Source organism: Thamnophis elegans, chromosome 15, assembly GCF_009769535.1.
Source record: "Thamnophis elegans isolate rThaEle1 chromosome 15, rThaEle1.pri, whole genome shotgun sequence".
NCBI lineage: Eukaryota > Metazoa > Chordata > Lepidosauria > Squamata > Colubridae > Thamnophis > Thamnophis elegans.
Genome location: NC_045555.1, coordinates 1,888,650 through 1,899,949, shown reverse-complemented (window position 1 = coordinate 1,899,949; position 11,300 = coordinate 1,888,650). Strand labels below are relative to the sequence as shown.

The following is an 11,300-nucleotide window of genomic DNA, read 5'->3' as shown; positions in this document are numbered from 1 at the left end:
GGTTCCCTTCACCGCCGGGCGATGAATTTCGCAACCGCAGGGATTGTGGCCCGGAATGGTCGTAAAAAAACAGGGCGAACGTCTCGCTGAGCACCAAAAATTGTGGCCGTAAATCGAGGAACCCCCCTGCGCTTGTTGGCAAATTGAAATTGAAGTTGATTTTTAAAAAAAATTTGATTGACCTTGCAGGATTAATCTTCCTTTGCTGGACCGGACGATCCCCGATTATTCCAGTTTCAACAGTGTCGACGAGTGGCTGGAAGCCATCAAGATGGGCCAGTACAAAGAGAATTTCACCAGCAACGGATTCTCCACTTTCGACTTGGTTTCCCAGATGACGATGGAGTAAGAACACCAAACGTTAAAGCTGCAAAATATTCCCTCGCGTAAAACCAAAACACGGGTGGCTCTCGACTTGAAACGATTTCGTGGGGGGGAGTCAGATTCGCCTAGCAACTGCGGGAGTGACGCCAGAAGCGCAGAGATGCGCTGAAGGGCGGTGGCCAGGGTGCAAAGTTCACTTAACGGGTGTCTCGTTTAACAACGGAAGTGTTGGGTGGGGGGGCGGTTGTGGTCGTAAGTCGAGGGCTACCCGTAAAACAGAATCGTGAATAAAAGGATGAAATAAAATAAGATAAAGTATGCCAAAATGGAATGGCTTGGAATGGAATGGAATACAATACAAAATACAATACAGTAAGGTACAATGTAATACAAAATACAAAACAATACCCAAAACAATAGAGTACAATACAATACAATACAATACAGTACAGTACACTGCAAAATGCAAAATACAATGCAATACAAAATACAATACAGTGCAGTACAACACAATATACAAAACGCAAAACAACAGAAAATACAAAACAACACAAAACACAAAACAATACAAAATACAATACAGTATAATTCAATACTGTACAGTACAATACAGTACAGTAAAATGCAAAATGCAGTGCAGTACAACACAAAATACAAAACAATACAAAACACAAAACAATACAAAACACAAAACAATACAAAACACAAAACAATACAAAATACAATACAGTATAATTCAATACTGTACAGTACAATACAGTACAGTAAAATGCAAAATGCAGTGCAGTACAACACAAAATACAAAACAATACAAAACACAAAACAATACAAAACACAAAACAATACAAAACACAAAACAATACAAAACACAAAACAATACAAAATACAATACAGTGCAGTGCAACACAAACAAAATACACTATAATACAAAATACAAAACAATACAAAATACAAAACACAAAACAATACAAAACACAAAACAATACAAAATACAAAGCAATATAAAATACACTACAATACAAAATACAAAACAATACAAAATACAAAATACAAAACAATACAAAACACAAAACAATACAAAATACAAAGAAATATAAAGTACACTATAATACAAAATACAAAACAATACAAAATACAAAATACAAAACAATACAAAACACAAAACAATACAAAACACAAAACAATACAAAACACAAAACAATACAAAACACAAAACAATACAAAATACAATACAGTGCAGTGCAACACAAACAAAATACACTATAATACAAAATACAAAACAATACAAAATACAAAACACAAAACAATACAAAACACAAAACAATACAAAATACAAAGCAATATAAAATACACTACAATACAAAATACAAAACAATACAAAATACAAAATACAAAACAATACAAAACACAAAACAATACAAAATACAAAACAATACAAAACACAAAACAATACAAAACACAAAACAATACAAAACACAAAACAATACAAAACACAAAACAATACAAAATACAATACAGTGCAGTGCAACACAAACAAAATACACTATAATACAAAATACAAAACAATACAAAATACAAAACACAAAACAATACAAAACACAAAACAATACAAAATACAAAGCAATATAAAATACACTACAATACAAAATACAATACAGCATAATACAATACTGTACAGTATAATATAGTGGAGTAAAATGCAAAATGCAAAATACAATACAATACAGTACAACACAACAAAATACAATACAAAATTATACAAAACCATGCAAAATACAGCACAGCACAGCACAGCACAAAACACAAACCAATACAAAATGCAAAATAAATACAATGCAATATAAAATACAACATACAATACAATACAAAATACCCTACGATACAATGCGGTCCCTCCCTAATCTTCCCTCCCCCTGCTCTTCTTCCCATCTCCAGAGACATCTTGCGAGTTGGAGTGACGCTGGCCGGACACCAGAAGAAGATTCTGAACAGCGTCCAGGTGATGCGGACACAAATGAGCCAGATCCAGTCCGTGGAAGTTTGAGATGTGCTTCTCGCACACACGACCACAGGTTCGGAGGCCCCGCTCCCTCGTTGTCCTGGAGCGCGTCCAATTTTCCCATGGGCCTCGGGGCCTCCCCGAACCAGACGGACACGGAGCGTCGAGCGACCACGGACTCTGAGCAAACCGGAGCCACCCTGGATTTCTTATTTAGGAGGACACGTCCAAATCCCGCGTGGGTGGCGTGGGACCTTCTCCTTAAAGGGCTAAAGTCGGGGAAGGGATGGCAAGCGGCCCGTTCTCGGCCCCTCTTCCACCCCGTCCATCCTTCGAACGAGCCGTTTCAGCGTCGCCGTCTACACAGGAAGTCTCCGAACGTCCGGAGTGGAGCTAAGGAGGCTTCATCTCATCCAGGGTTTGGTGGACGTGATTTTAGAGCTGGACCGGAGAAGGGGCCAGAGACAGGAGGTTTTACCTACGGACGGGTTTTTTTTGAAACCCTCTTTCCTGCGAAGGACAGAAGGTTTTTTTTTACGAATTTTGATGTCCTCTTCAACCCTCTTCCTCCCCACAGTCCCTAAAGGAGCTTCCTACGGTTCAGGTCGGTCCTTGAGCGACACGGGATCGGGTTTGGATTTCTCGGCGCTTCCCGGAGCCCGTTCCTCTTTTGCACCCGCAAACGGCAGCTCTGACACACTCGCCATGTTCACCAGGCCTTCCTCCCTTTGTAGCGTGTTGTAGACTTGTTGTGCTTTTCTGTTGTGCTTGTCCATGACTTCTCCGTTTGCCATGGGGGTCCCCAGCAGGTTGGGTCAGGCAGTGTTTTCTTCGGCCTCCTCCGAATGCAAATAATAATAATAATAATAATAATTGTGTTTCTCCTCCCAAGGAGCCAGGCATTGACACCAACTTGCTTCTAAGTTTGTGTGTGTTTGTGTGTGTGTGTGTTGAGAGAGAGGTCCTATTTTTTTTCCATTTGCATTTGTACGGGTGACCCTGCCCGATACAGGTACTCCTCGACTTAACGACAATTCACTCAGTGATCATTCAAAGCCGCAAAAACTTAGAAACTATTGCTCACATGACCATCACAGCCTCCCCACAATCACGGGATCGAAATCCACTTGGCAACCGACTCGTATTTATGACGGTCGCAATGCCCCGGAGTCACGTGATCCCCTCTTACGACCTTCTCCCAGAGCCGAGGGAGGAAACCCGCTTCGATTAACAAAAGTGCGACGAATTTAACCACAACGGCGATCTCCTTAACACCGGTGGGGAGAAACGTCGTCAAGCGGGCCAAACCTCACTTCCCAACCGTCTGGCTTAGCGATGGAAGGTTTGACCTCGATTGCGGCCCATAAGCCGAGGACTACCTGTAGTCGAAGCAGGTCGAATCCGCAAAGCAATTATAAGCGAGCGAGCGAGACGCCGATAGGAAAGGGAATGAGCTTCTGTGTCTTTGAAAACTCGGGACGTTGTTCCCCGCAAGTGCAGGACAGGATTTTCCACAAAGCCGCGAGGAAATTAACTCTGTTTTGTGTCAGAAGGTCTCCCTTTCAAAAACAACACAAACACACACAGACACAAAGCTTTTGATGTATGCCTGCAAAGGGGGAGCGCTCCGATCCAAACTCGCTTTTGCACGAGAAGTCTACTCCAAGCCTGCCTCGTTCCCCCTTTTCTTTTAAGAGGAGGGGGCTTGGCTTGCCGTGCCAAATTATCCCTGGTGGGTTTTCTCAAATCGTGAGCCTCCTCTTCTCCCACCCACTCATTAATTTTCATTCAAATTAAGATGTGGGTTTTTTTTTTCTCCCCCTCTGCAAGCTGGCTCACAAAGAGCTTTTTTCCAGAATCTTTTATCTGTCGTAGACTTTCGCAATTTGAAGATGGGTGGACTTCAACTCCCAGAATCCCCCAGGTGACGTGGAGAATTCTGGGAGTTGAAGTACACATTGGATGCATGGGGAATTCTGGGCGTTGAAGTCCACCCGTCTCCAGGTTGCTAAGCTTACAAAATACTCCATTCTCGGTTCTGCAGCTGGCGTCTGTGGACTTCAACTCCCAGAATCCCCCAGCCGGCGTGGAGAATTCTGGGAGTTGAAGTACACATTGGATGCATGGGGAATTCTGGGCGTTGAAGTCCACCCGTCTCCAGGTTGCTAAGCTTACAAAATGCTCCATTCTCAATTCTGCAGCCGGCATCCGTGGACTTCCAACTCCCAGAATTCCCCCGCCAGCGTGGAGAATTCTGGGAGTCACACCACCTGTGGCTTTTCGCAGCTTGGCTCTGCTTTTGTGTGTGTAAAAATCTCATTTTCTCCCCCCTCCCTTCATCTGCTTTACCGAGCTCACGTCCACCTGTCCCGAGCAATAAAATGGCAGGCTTATGGGTACTGCGGTTCTCCTGCGAGGAAGGCTTTGGTGCGAGAAAGGAGACTGATTTAAGGATGAGCCAAAGGGGTTCGCAAGTTAGAAGAAACACCATCAAGAGCCTTTCACCTGGAAGGCGACGTTATTCCCCTTGGATAAATAGGTTGCCATCTTCAAACCAGCTTTTGGCGTTCCGGCTGTGAATCCGGCGCGAAACGATGTTATACGGAGGAGAAGTGGCTTCCAACGGGAGCGAGTATTTATTTAAAAATTAAGATTTTTCTTGTCTGTAATTTCCTTTTGGGAGGGGGGGTGTGGGGCGTGTGTGCGGAATTGGAGGGTCCCGAATTCTGTACATTCATGGACCGTCCAGCTTGGAAGGACTTGAAGCTTCACGAAGATGCATCTCAGTTCATCGCCAGGTCTCCGTCTTAAGGATAACCCCACAGGGGTCACCCTTGTTCTTTACCCCGACAGTATTTGCAGTTTTTTACAACACAACGACAACGACAAAAATGTGAATAAGAGGTGGTTTTTTCCAGCCCTTGTCCTCCCCCGCAAGGGTGCGTCTTCCATTCCAACCAAGCCTTCTTCCCTGCACTTCGTGGGACATCTTTGCGGTGTCTGCGGGAAAGGGGAGAAGGGCAACCCGATGTATTTATAAAGAGAACGCAGAACCTGTTACTCCGCCATCTTTGTAGGAGTATTTTTAAGAAGACTTTTTTTTCCAAAATAAATGTGAAGTGTGACCGTTTTGGACCAGTTCTTCTTTCCTTGAGTCTTTGAATGTCTACCCTGTTTTCCCTGAAAATAAGACCTCCCTGGATAATAAGCCCCATTGGGCTTTTGAGCACATGCTCAAAAATGGGGAAATTTGCAGATGACACCGAGCTGGCAGGAATAGCCAACACTCCAGAAGACAGGCTTAAGACACAGAAGGATCTTGACAAACTTGAACATTGGGCCCTATCTAATAAAATGAAATTCAATGGTGAAAAGAGTCAGGTTCTACATTTAGGCAAGGAAAACGAAATGCACAGGTACAGGATAGGTGGTGCCTTGCTCAACAGTATTAACTGTGAGAGGGATCTTGGAGTCCTAGTGGACAACCGTTTAAATAGGAGCCAGCCGTGGGCAGCAGCTGCCAAAAAAGCCAACACAGTTCTAGGCTGCATCAACAGAGGGAGAGAATCAAGATCATGTGAAGGGTTAATACCACTTTACAAGGCCCTGGGAAAGCCACATTTGGAATATTTGCATTCAGTTTTGGTCAACACAATGTAGAAAAGATGTGGAGACTCTAGAAAGAGGGCAGAAAAGAGCAACAAAGAGGATTAGGGGACTGGAGACTAAAACATGTGAAGAACGGTTGCAGGAACTGGGTATGTCTAGTTTAATGAAAAGAAGGACTAGGGGAGACAGGATAGCAGTCTTCCAATATCTCAGGGGTTGCTACAAAGAAGAGGGAGTCAAGCTATTCTCCAAGGCACCTGAGGGCAGGACGAGAAGCAATGGGTGGAAACTAATCAAGGAGAGAAGCAACTTAGAACTGAGGAGAAATTTCCTGACAGAAATAGCTGCTAGTGAACTGTAATGAACCCATCCAGTCTCACTCAGTTGGCAGAAGATGAAAATTTGTCGCCCCAACTTCCCATCCAGATTGTGATATTAGTCAGACTTCAACCACAGACGAAATTCACTTGGTTGTTCTGAAATCCCAGAAAAGGCTTTTGACTGCTTTGATTTCCACACAAGGTTTCTGATTTTCCCCCCCTGTTACTTTTCTGCAAAAAAAGTGGGGCTCCTCCTCCCTTTGATCTTAGAATAGAATATAATAGAGCTGGAAGGGACCTTAGAGGTCTTTTAGTCCATCCCCTGCTCAAGCAGGAGAATCTGGACTGTGGTCTTAATTACTTCTTTAAAACCTCCAGGGATGGAGTGCCCACAATTTTTAGGGGCAAGCTGTTCCACTTGTTAATTGTCCTCACTGTTAGGAAGTTTATATTCTTATATTATCTTATCCCAGAGGGAGCCCCCTTGTGGAGTACTGTGAAGCCGTTACCGTGGCAACTCTATGCGCTGTACAGTAGAAGTCATTTTAAGGCACAACAGGCTGCATCTTAACAGAACGCACACACCAGGGAGGCGTTAGGGGTGTCTTACTCCCACAGTATTTTTTCTCCGGAGAGTAAGTCATCTGTGTACCAAGTTTGGTTGAAATTGCTCGAGGCGATCTGGAGTTATGCTGGAACATGCATATATACAGCCTTTATAGAACATAAATAGCAGAAGAGAATGCAGAAAAGAATAGAATTTGAACAGGACAGAATGCAGAGGGGGGGGAAGTAGAATAGAATGCAGAAAAATGCAGAATGGGGGGGGAAGCTAGAATTGAATTTGAATAGAACAGAATGCAGAAAAAAATAGAGTAGAAAATAGACTGTGATAATGTAAGACAAGATAAGATAAGGAGAAGATTCTGACAGAGCAACCTTCATGTCAGGTTTTCCTCCAACACTGAAAATTTTAAAAAAACTTTCTAAGCTTAACCCACATGCTCGCTGTCAATAATTTATGGCCTGCTCCACACTCCATGCTTAGAATTTCCCTTCCGTGGCTGGAGGATAATTTTGTCTACTTTGGCTTCATGTTGATGAGCTTTTGAAGGCTTTTTTTTGACCTGGGCAAGGAGCCAATGTAGCATGTCCTTAGGGCAGGAGGACACAACTCACGATCCTTCCACCCAGTGTCACGCAATGTGACACAAATCCGGGTTGCCGACTCGGTGAAATCACATCAGGGTATTGGTATGGGGGTGCCCAGACTGATCTCTGCATTTATATCGTTGAGTTGGGACTGTCTGATTGGAACGGAATAGAAGGCAGAAAAAAAAATTGCAGAAGAGAACAGAATGGAGAGTAGAAGGCAGAATAGAATAGAAGGCAGAAAAATGCAGAATAGAATAGAGTAGAAAATAGAATAGCATGGAATTTGAATGGAACAGAATGCAGAAAAATGCCGAACAGAATAGAATGCAGAAAAATGAATAATAGAATAGAATAGAATTTGAAGAGAATAGACTAGAATCCAGAAAAATATATAGAATAGAAATAGCAGAAGAGAATGCAGAAAAATGCAGAATAGAATAGAATTTGAAGAGAATGCAGAAAAAAAGTAGAAGAGAATGCAGAAAAATGCAGAATAGAATAGAAAATAGAATTTGAAGAGAATAGAATGCAGACAAAATATAGAGTAGAATAGAAGGAATAGCAGAGGAGAATGCAGAAAAATGCCGAACAGAATAGAAAAGAATGCAGAAAAAATATAGAATAGAATAGAAAGAGTAGCAGTAGAAGAGAAGAGAAAAATGCAGAACAGAACAGAATAGAATGGAGAAAAATGCAGAATAGAATAGAATAGAATTTGAAGAGAATAGAATAGAATCCAGAAAAAATGTATAGAATAGAAATAGCAGAAGAGAATGCAGAAAAATGCAGAATAGAATAGAATTTGAAGAGAATGCAGAAAAAGAGGTAGAATAGAATACACTAAAATGCAGAATAGAATAGAAAATAGAATTTGAAGAGAATAGAATGCAGAAAAGATACAGAGTAGAATAGAAGGAATAGCAGAAGAGAATGCCGAAAAATGCAGAATAGAATAGAATTTGAACAGAACAGAATGCAGAAAAAACTAGAATGGAATAGAATGCAGAATAGAAAAGAAAATAGAATAGAATTTGAATAGAACAGAGTGCAGAAAGAATCGAATAGAAATGGAAATGGAAATAGGAATAGGAATAGGAATAGGAATAGGAACAGGAATAGAATAGAATAGAAATAGAATAGAATAGAAATAGAGTAGAATAGAATAGAATAGAACTGGAAGGGACCTTGGAGGTCTTCTATTCCACCCCCCTGGCCACATCTTTTCTTTCTTTTCATTTTCTTTTCGCTTCTTTTCAAAAACAGAGCTAACCCCTCTTTACCATCACTGTAGCAGCCTTCACCATTTCGCATCCAGGATCCCCACCGCAAGGACTGCCGTTATATGGAGAATCCCTTCCCTCCCCCGGCTCCTTCTGCTGTCTCCTGGTGGGGGGGGGGGAGGGAAGAAGCCATCCATGCGTGATGCTTCGATCTTCTCCAATTAACTTTGCCTTCCCAGAGAAGGATTTTCACACCCCTGGACCGCTTTGTCAAAAATAGACTTTCAGAGGGTGATGCAACTTGGCAGGGGAGAGACAGGGCAGCCACCGAGAGTGTGTGTGTGGGGACGGCTGGATTGGGGGGGGACAGAAGACCACGCAGGTGTCCCGGCTCGATTCCTCACCAAGCTGGCCTCCTAATTGGCACCGAGACACAAAAGGACATTGTGGCTATGTTTTGGGTCTTCTACGATGCGCCTTCCAGGCCAGCTGTGTTGACGGCCTTGAACCGTTGACGGATATTACTCGTGATGGCCTCTTTCACAGGGCGCCAACGTGCGAAAGGGCACTGAACTCTTGATGACTCCTCCAAAGGACGAATTTCCACGGGTTCAAAAGTTCAGGGCTCATCAAGCGAGATCATCTTCTCCCATCTCCGGGAAGCGTAGGGTAAGGGGGCAGGCTGGCCTTCAGCCCAACGGGTGGGGCCTTCACGCGACGCCTGCGGAACCATCTCGTTGGAAGAGGAAGGATGACGGACATCTCAAAGGAGATGCCATTGGCGGAAGGTGGTGGGCTTCCCAAGCCGCTGAGGTGGAGGAGGAGCCACCCACGAGGACCACCACCCTCCCCTCCCCCCCCAGCACGTTCAAAAATTTAGGCCAGAGACGCCATCGATAATATTTGTCCCATCATTGTAGGCTTCAGTGAACAAACAAGGAGGTTTGTGGGCCAACGGAGGAGAATGGAAACCCGGTTTTCTCATGCATGGAAGGACATCTGTTGACAAACCCATGACAGGTGGGCCTCTGGCCATCCATGGCGACATCCGAACGCATTTGCAGCTGGGTGAAACGAAAGCCAACATCCCAAGGCCAAGATGTTGCGTTGATGGACCAGAGGAGGCAGCTGCCAAGAAGGCCAACACAAGTCCTAGGCCGCCGTAAACAGAGGCGTAGACTCAGAATCACGTGAAGATCTCTGGGTCAAGCCTTGGAAAGGCCCCCACCCGTGGAATGCTGCATCCAGATGTGGAGACTCCGGAAAGAGGGCAGAGAAGAGCCATCAAGCGGATGAAGGGACGGGAGGATAAAACAGAGAAAGAAAGATGGCTGGAATTGGGCATCTTTAGTCTAGTGAAAAAAAGAAGTAGAATTCACATGACAGCAATCCTCTAGTATTTGGGAGTGGGCTGCCCCAAAGAAGATGGAATCAAGCTATTCTCCAAGGCACCTGAGGGCAGAACAAGAAACAATGGGTGGAAACTAATCAAGGAGAGAAGCAACTTAGAACTGAGGAGGAATTTCCTGACAGTGAGAACAATGAATCCGTGGAACAGAAGTTGCCTCCAGAAGTTGTGAATGCCCCAACACTGGAAGTCTTTAAGAAGATGTTGCATAGCCATTTGTCTGAAATAGTATATGGTTTCCTGCCTGTGCAGGGGGCTGGACTAGAAGACCTCCAAGTGCCCTTCTGACTCTATTATTCTGTTACGGTTCCTCTGTGTTGTTGCCTAGCTCCAAACCCAGGTGAAGTGGGCCGTAAGACCCTTCTCCTCCTTGTGACAGCTTGCAGGCTCAATTCACAGAATAATACGGCATAAGAGAGTTGGAAGGGACCTTGGAGGTCTTCTAGTCCAGCCCCCTACTCAAGCAGGAGATCCTAGACCATTTCAATCAATCAATCAATCAGAATAGAGCTGGACGGGACTTTGGAGGTCATCTAGTCCAGCTCAAGCAGGAAATCCTATACCATTTCAATCCATTAATCCATCAGAATAGACCTGGAAGGGACCTTGGAGATCTTCTAGGCCAGCCCCCTGCTCAAGCATTAGACCCTAGACCATTTCAATCAATCAACCAACCAATCAATCAATCAATCAATCAATCAGAATAGAGCTGGACGGGACTTTGGAGGTCATCTAGTCCAGCCCCCTGCTCAAGCAGGAGACCCTAGACCATTTCAATCAATCAATCAATCAGAATAGGAGGGACATTGGAGGTCATCTAGTCCAGCCCCCTGCTCAAGCAGGAAATCCTATACCATTTCAATCCATTAATCCCTCAGAATAGAGCTGGAAGGGACCTTGGAGGTCTTCTAGTCCAGCCCCCTGCTCAAGCAGGAGACCCTAGACCATTTCGGACAAATTTTAAAAGCCTCTAGTTCCTTCTCATAATTTGCTCAAAACTCCCCAGCTTTTGAGATCATCCTGCAGCCATCATACAAACCTCATTTCTGCTGGATTATTCCCATTAACATACATGGAGAAGATATCTCTCTTTTTCCAAGAGAGGGGTTAGTTTTAGAGGCAGGCACACATGCATAATTAGGAAGCTGCCTGATAGTCTTTTTTTTCCTTCTTCTTCCCGGCTGACAGATGTTATTAAAAGAGATCAGCTTCAGCAGATGCTTAAAACGGCCAGACGGATGTCAGATTCAAATTAAGGGAAGGCT

At 43.8% G+C, this 11,300-nt stretch overlaps 1 long non-coding RNA gene across 1 annotated transcript; it reads left to right on the top strand.

The window, feature by feature from the left end:
- Positions 1 to 231: 231 nt before the first annotated feature.
- On the top strand, positions 232 to 3,829 carry LOC116518764. Its single transcript, XR_004256578.1, has 2 exons — positions 232 to 345; positions 2,260 to 3,829. It is a non-coding gene; the product is annotated as an uncharacterized LOC116518764 (long non-coding RNA).
- Positions 3,830 to 11,300: the final 7,471 nt, after the last annotated feature.